General features: G+C 48.1%; 1 non-coding gene across 1 annotated transcript; it reads right to left on the bottom strand.

Moving 5' to 3' along the window:
- Window positions 1-2,735: 2,735 nt before the first annotated feature.
- On the bottom strand, window positions 2,736-2,842 carry LOC130034365 (U6 spliceosomal RNA). The gene has a single exon (XR_008794128.1). It is a non-coding gene; the product is annotated as a U6 spliceosomal RNA (small nuclear RNA).
- Window positions 2,843-6,262: the final 3,420 nt, after the last annotated feature.

Raw genomic sequence — 6,262 nt, 5'->3', positions numbered from 1 at the left:
AGCAGGGTGGAGGACACAGGACAGGGATGGAGGGAATTAGGAAAGAACTGTAGCACTAACACTGTCCTGTCCTCCTGTTGTTCATTGATTTGCTCAAGCGGGCACCAGTAACTTCTCCATTGTGAGACTTGTTGTTACTGTTTTTGGCTTATTGAATACGTCACGGGGAGCTTGCCAGCTTTGCCGTGAGGGCGGGATACTCTCGGTACCTTGTGGGGCTCTCCAAGAGGGGCGGAGGACTCGAACCCGGGTCAGCTGCATGCAAGGCAAACGCCCTATCTGCTGTGCTATTGCTCCAGTCCAGGAAAGATCTAGGAAGGAAATATTAGACTGGGAGGAGATGGGGAGCTGAAAAGTAGTGAAGTGCTATGCATGAAGCCCTATAGGAAGGGCCAGAGAGAATAGGGCGTTTGCCTTGCACGAGGCCTACCCTGGTTCAATCCCAGGCATCCCATGTGGTACCCCGAGCATAGCCAGGAGTAATTCCTGAGTGCAGAGCCAGGAGTAACCCCTGAGGATTGCCGGGTGTGACCAAAAAGCAAAAGAAAGGAAGGAAGGAAGGAAGGAAGGAAGGAAGGAAGGAAGGAAGGAAGGAAGGAAGGAAGGAAGAAGAAACCCTATAGGCAATGAAAATATAAACCACAGTGCAAAAATTTATATTAAAAAAGCATTTCTCATAGGGGTAGGTGGGTGGATAGGAGGGAAATGAGGGTGGGAGGTGCTATTGATAAAGAGAAGTGTGAACACTGATAAAGGGAGTGGTGTTGAAACATTGTGTGCCTGACACCCAATCATGAATAACTTCATAATTCATGGTGACTTAATAAAGAAAATTCTGTGTTGGTTTTGTGCCACACCGACTGTGCTCAGGACTTATTCTTAATGGGCTCAGGGATTGAACCTAGGTTGGCCGCGTGCAAGGCAAGTGCCCAATCCTCTGTATTAACTTTCCAACCCATTAATAAAAACAAGTTCGGGGCTGTAACGATAGTACAGTGGGTAGGGTGTTTGCCTTGCACGCGGCCGACCTGGGTTCAATTCCCTGTATCCCATATGGTCTCCCAAGCACAGCCAGGAGTAATTTCTGAGTGTAAAGCCAGGAGTAACCACTGTGCACCGCTGGGTGTGATCCAAAAAGCAATAAAATAGAATAAAATAAAATAAAATAAAAACAAGTTCAATATCATATTAGCAAACTGAAATCAATAGACAATTTAGACTCCACAGGACAGACCCACACATCAGAAGAGGGTCTAGTATTATTAAAAAATAAGACAGAATACTCTTTAGCACAAATGTGGATTTTCCCTGCTCAAGTGGGTTCTTGAGAATTGTATGAGGGATTTGTATGCGAAACTCAGAAGCTTAAGAAGACAGAGTTTATTGCACAGTTCACATAGATGGTTCTGGGTCCCTCCCCAGTGCCTACGCCTCTCCTTTTATGGCTTCCTCAGACTGGACCCCAGCAGCTCTCTGTCCCCTCCGGTTTCATTAGTCTTGGCCAAGTGTGCTGTCCTGCTGTCTGTCTGTCGTCTGTCTGCGTGTAAGAGCCCTGTGTGGTTCCGACATCTGTGTGGACATACAAGCCCTGCTTGATGATTCTGCTGCCTGTCCAGGTATGAGCCCTATCTATTGACAGTAGGTGGAGGGGGAGAGGGAGGGAGGGGGGAGGGAGGGAGGGAGGGAGAACGCTAGTTGGAGATTTCCTTTTTAGTTTGGTTTTGGGGGCACACCCAGCAGTGCTCAGGGTTTACTCCTGGCTTTGCACTCTAAGGATGACTCCTCATGGGACTTGGACTCAGGGATTGAACCATGTGCCTTACCGGCTGTACTATAGCTCTAGCTCCCTTTTGTTTGCTAATATCTCCCACCAACAGCTATCCCATTATCCCTTTTGATTAGATAACTGTTTGGTGTGTGAGATTTAAAGTGACCAACTAGATTAACTGGCTCATCTGGCCCCCACCCCCACCCTTCCATTCCTGCTGTATTACTTTCAGGAAAATAATTTAAGAAAATGGTATCAGAATCCATCCTCAGAATTGACTGTAGCACTGTAGCACTGTCCTCCCGTTGTTCATCGATTTGCTCGAGCAGGCACCAATAACGTCTCCATTGTGAGACTTGTTGTTACTGTTTTTGGCATATCGAATATGCCACGGGGAGTTTGCCAGGCTTTGCTGTATTGTACCTCCAATTCCTGGTGCCCTCCCAGTCCACCTTAGGTTCCAAAGTAACCCATGAATTGTTCATTCTCAGTGCTGGAGTGATATCCTAGGGGTTAAGGTGCAGCCTCTGCTTGCCACTGCCTCTGATTTGATTCTTTTTTTATGAAGGGCATGAGAGTTTATTTTTAAAAACTGTACCATGGGGCTGGAGCGATAGCACAGTGGGTAGGGTGTTTGACTTGCACGCAGCCAACCCGAGTTCGATTCCCAGCATCCCATATGGTCCTCCACGCACCACCAGGAGTAATTCCTGACTGCATGAGTCAGGAGTAACCCCTGTGCATCGCTGGGTGTGACCCAAAAAAGAAAAAAAGTGAAAAAAACTATACCACACTGATCATGATGACAGGCATACAAATTACGATGGCTTTTTCTCTTGGGTATTAACATTGCAGTATTTTAATATGCTGAAGTGTTTCAATAGGACCAAGAACATTAGAGAAATAAAGTTCTTAGGTGAAAAATGAACACTAATAAATCTGGTGTCTCACCCCCAAAATTAATTTTTAAAATATGGAACGCTAGACGAATTTGCGCACCATCCTTGTGCAGGGACCATGCTAATCTTCTCTGCATCATTCCCATGTTAGTCCATGTGCTGTCAAATCGAACACTCTGATTTGATTCTTAGGAGCACATGGTCCCTAAGCATCACCGAGTATCACCCTGCAGAGCCCCAGTACTACAATACTCAAACAGGACTGCATCCTCGGTGACCTCTGCTTATTTTTTTGCTTTTTGGGTCACATCCATCTATGCACAGGGGTTACCCCTGGCTCTGCACTCAGGAATTACTCCTGGCGGTGCTGGGGGGCGGGGAACCATATGGGATGCTGGGAATCAAACGCAGGTTGGCTGCATGCAAGGCAAACACCCTACCCGATATGCTATCGCTCCAGCCGTGTGACCTCCGCTTTTAACTGCCAACTCAGTTGGCCAACAGCTGCCAGATGGGGTAGCAAAGCATAGTACAACAGGTAGGATGCTTGCCTAGCATGCACCCAAGCTAGGTTTGATTGATACTTGGCACCCCATTTCGTAACCAGGACTGATCCCTGAGTCCAGAGCCAGGAGTAAACTCTGAGCACCACCAGGTATTCCCCTAGAAGTTACCAGGCCTCCAAAGCACTATGTAGGAGACCCCCCCTCCAAAAAGTTAATCCTTAAAAGATTCACTCGTCAACTTCCTTAAGGACAACAAACGACAATCAGACCAAGTTATCATCCAGTTGTCCAAACGTTCCCCTTACCTGGCCTTTTTTGGGGGAGGGGGTGTTGATTGGTTTGGGGGTCACATCTGGCAGTGCTGGGGGGGGTTACTCCTGGCTTTGTGATCTAACCTGGGTCAGCTGTGTTCAAGGCAAACGCCCTACCCGCTACCCACTGTGCTGTACTATGGCTCCAGCCCCAGGAACAGGACTTGTTTTGAAAGGACACTTAAAGCCTCTCCTGCCCACGGGGCTTGTCCAGGATTGTTAAGGAGCAAAGGTCAGCCAGAAGTGATTTCTACAGCTCAGGTGGAGGAAAGTTACCAAAAGATCCGGGTGATGGGAAGAGCCTGGGGCCAGGAGAGCCAAGGGCTAGAGGCAATGCCACTACTTCCTGCCCTCATCTGCATTCCCCCACCGGTACCAAGCCACGGGCCCTCCCCAGACACAGATTCCTTGGCAATTAAGTTCCAACCCTTACTCCTAAAAGCACCAATCTTATGCCTTTAAGCCACCAATGAGGAACTAAGGCTCCTCTGACAACCTAGAAGGAATCTTAGATTGAGTCATGCAAGGTCAGCATTTTCTTCTACCTCCATCTTCCCCACTGCCTAGTATTGGGACCATATGTGCGCGGGTATTTCTGAGTGTCGCTGTTTTCATTCACAAAGGAGGGAAATAGTTTTCTTGATTTCATCCTTGTGATCATTGAGGATGAAATTCGGGCAAGTAGGGGTGGAGTGTAAAGAGCCTGTTGAATTCGAGGTCAGAGAGCTAGTGAGGGGGTGGGGTTAAGGTACTTGTCTTGCAAAGCACAGACCCTTGTTCCATCCCAGGCACCACATATGATTCCCCGAGCACCGCCAGGAGTAACTCCTGAGCACAGAACCAGGAATAGCCTCTAACAAATGCCAGGTGAGATTCAGCCCCAGCCCCCTCAATAAACAAGTAACAGTATCTTTGGTGGGGCGGGTAAGTTTAGCACAGAGCGTCAAATAGGATTGCATCAGATCAACATGGCAAAAAGGGTGCCAGAGAGATAGTACAGGGGTTAAAGGAGCACACCCTTCATCCAGTCAACCCAAAACCACGTGGTCCCCCAGCATTGTCAGATGCAGCCTTGGAGAGCCCCCCCCCCCCCCGCAACCAAGCACTTCTTGGATGCCCTGGGGGATACCCAGTACCACAGGACCCAAGTATCACGGCATCATCTGGCCCTAGCACTCAACCCAAGAGCATGGTTGCTGGATGCGCCACCTCAAAAAGAAAGATAGCAAGAAGGTTCTATGCAGAGAACATGGGCTGCTCACGGAACTGAAAGTGCTTTTGTCCTACTGGATGCAAACTGTGATGAGGAAGGAAGACTTGTGAAATAAGTGGGACAGGCCACACAGGGAGGATGAGTAGGAGTCAGATGTTCTGTGGAGAAATTTGGGGATTTCCAGAGGGCAGAGTCATAGTATAGCGGGTACGTGCTTGCCTTGCATATGGCCAACCCAGGTTCTATCCCCAGCATCCCATATGGTCCTCCGAGTACCACCAGGAGTGATTCCTGACTGCAGCGTCAGGAGAAACCCCTGAGCATCACTGGGTTTGGTCCGCTCCCCCAAACCTCTCCTCCAAATTTTAGAATTGCCTCTGTGAATTTGGACAGTTTTCAACCTTGTTTCTCCTGTGTGAAGTGAGAGTACTCTCATACCTGTCACGTAAACTTTTTTTCTTTTTTTTCTTTTTGGGTCACACCCGGCGATGCACAGGGGTTACTCCTGGCTCTGCACTCAGAAATTACCCCCGGCAGTGCTCAGGTGACCATATGGGATGCTGGGAATCGAACCCAGGTCAGCCTCCTGCAAGGCAAACACTCTACCCGCTGTGCTATTGCTCCAGCCTCCATGTCATATAAACTTGTTAGGGGTTTTTTGTGGTGGGGGGAGGAGAGTTTGGGGTCACATCCAGATCTTCTTCAGGCTTACTTCTGGCACTGTTCACAGGAGTGATCTCTGGCAGTGCTCATGGGACCATTGGTGGTGGTGCCAGGCATAGAACTGGGGTCAGCCACATGCAAGACAGGGGTGTTAACCCTGGTTTGATCTCTCAGGCCCACAGGCTTATTAGTGTGAATGAGTCAGCACACATAGGCCTTCCACTATTGGGTCTGCGATGTGACTCAGTGCTAGAGTATCTGTCTTGCATACATGGGTCTGCAAGTTTGATCCTTAACACAGCCCTGCTTTGCCAAGTATGAAGCCTTGCACTGCCTTTGGATCTACAGAGACACAACTAGGGACCCCCAGAGCACTATCACCAAGTTTATGAGCCCTGGGCATCACAGCAACAAAGGGAAGGAGATACAATATTATTAAAATTGAAAGAATACCTAAAACAAAGGAGTGTTCAATAAATATTTGCAATTATATTTCTATAATCACTGTCATTGTCCTCCCATTGTTCATCGATTTGCTCGAGCGGGCCCAGTAACGTCTCTATTGTGAGACTTGTTGTTACTGTGTTTGGCATATCGAATACATCATGAGTAGCTTGCCAGGCTATATAATATTTCATTTAATATAACATGACCTCGCTTTGGTTTGGGGATCACACCCAGCGGTGCTCAGAGGTTACTCCTGGCTCTGCGCTCATTAATTACTCCTGGAGTTGCCTAGGGAACCACATGGGTTCCCAGGGATCAAACCCAGGTCAGCCTCATGTAAGGCAAGTGCCCTGCCCACTGTACTATCTCTCTGGCCTGAAAATTACTTATTTTGTACATTGGACACTTGATCTCTTAACCTTGCACAGAATTTATACATGTATGCAGATACATAA

The sequence above is a fragment of the Sorex fumeus genome, unplaced genomic scaffold, assembly GCF_029834395.1.
Source record: "Sorex fumeus unplaced genomic scaffold, SorFum_2.1 ptg000058l, whole genome shotgun sequence".
In the NCBI taxonomy this organism is placed as follows: domain Eukaryota; kingdom Metazoa; phylum Chordata; class Mammalia; order Eulipotyphla; family Soricidae; genus Sorex; species Sorex fumeus.
Note: the sequence above shows the minus strand (reverse complement) of the source record. Positions and strands in the feature narration are given on the sequence as shown.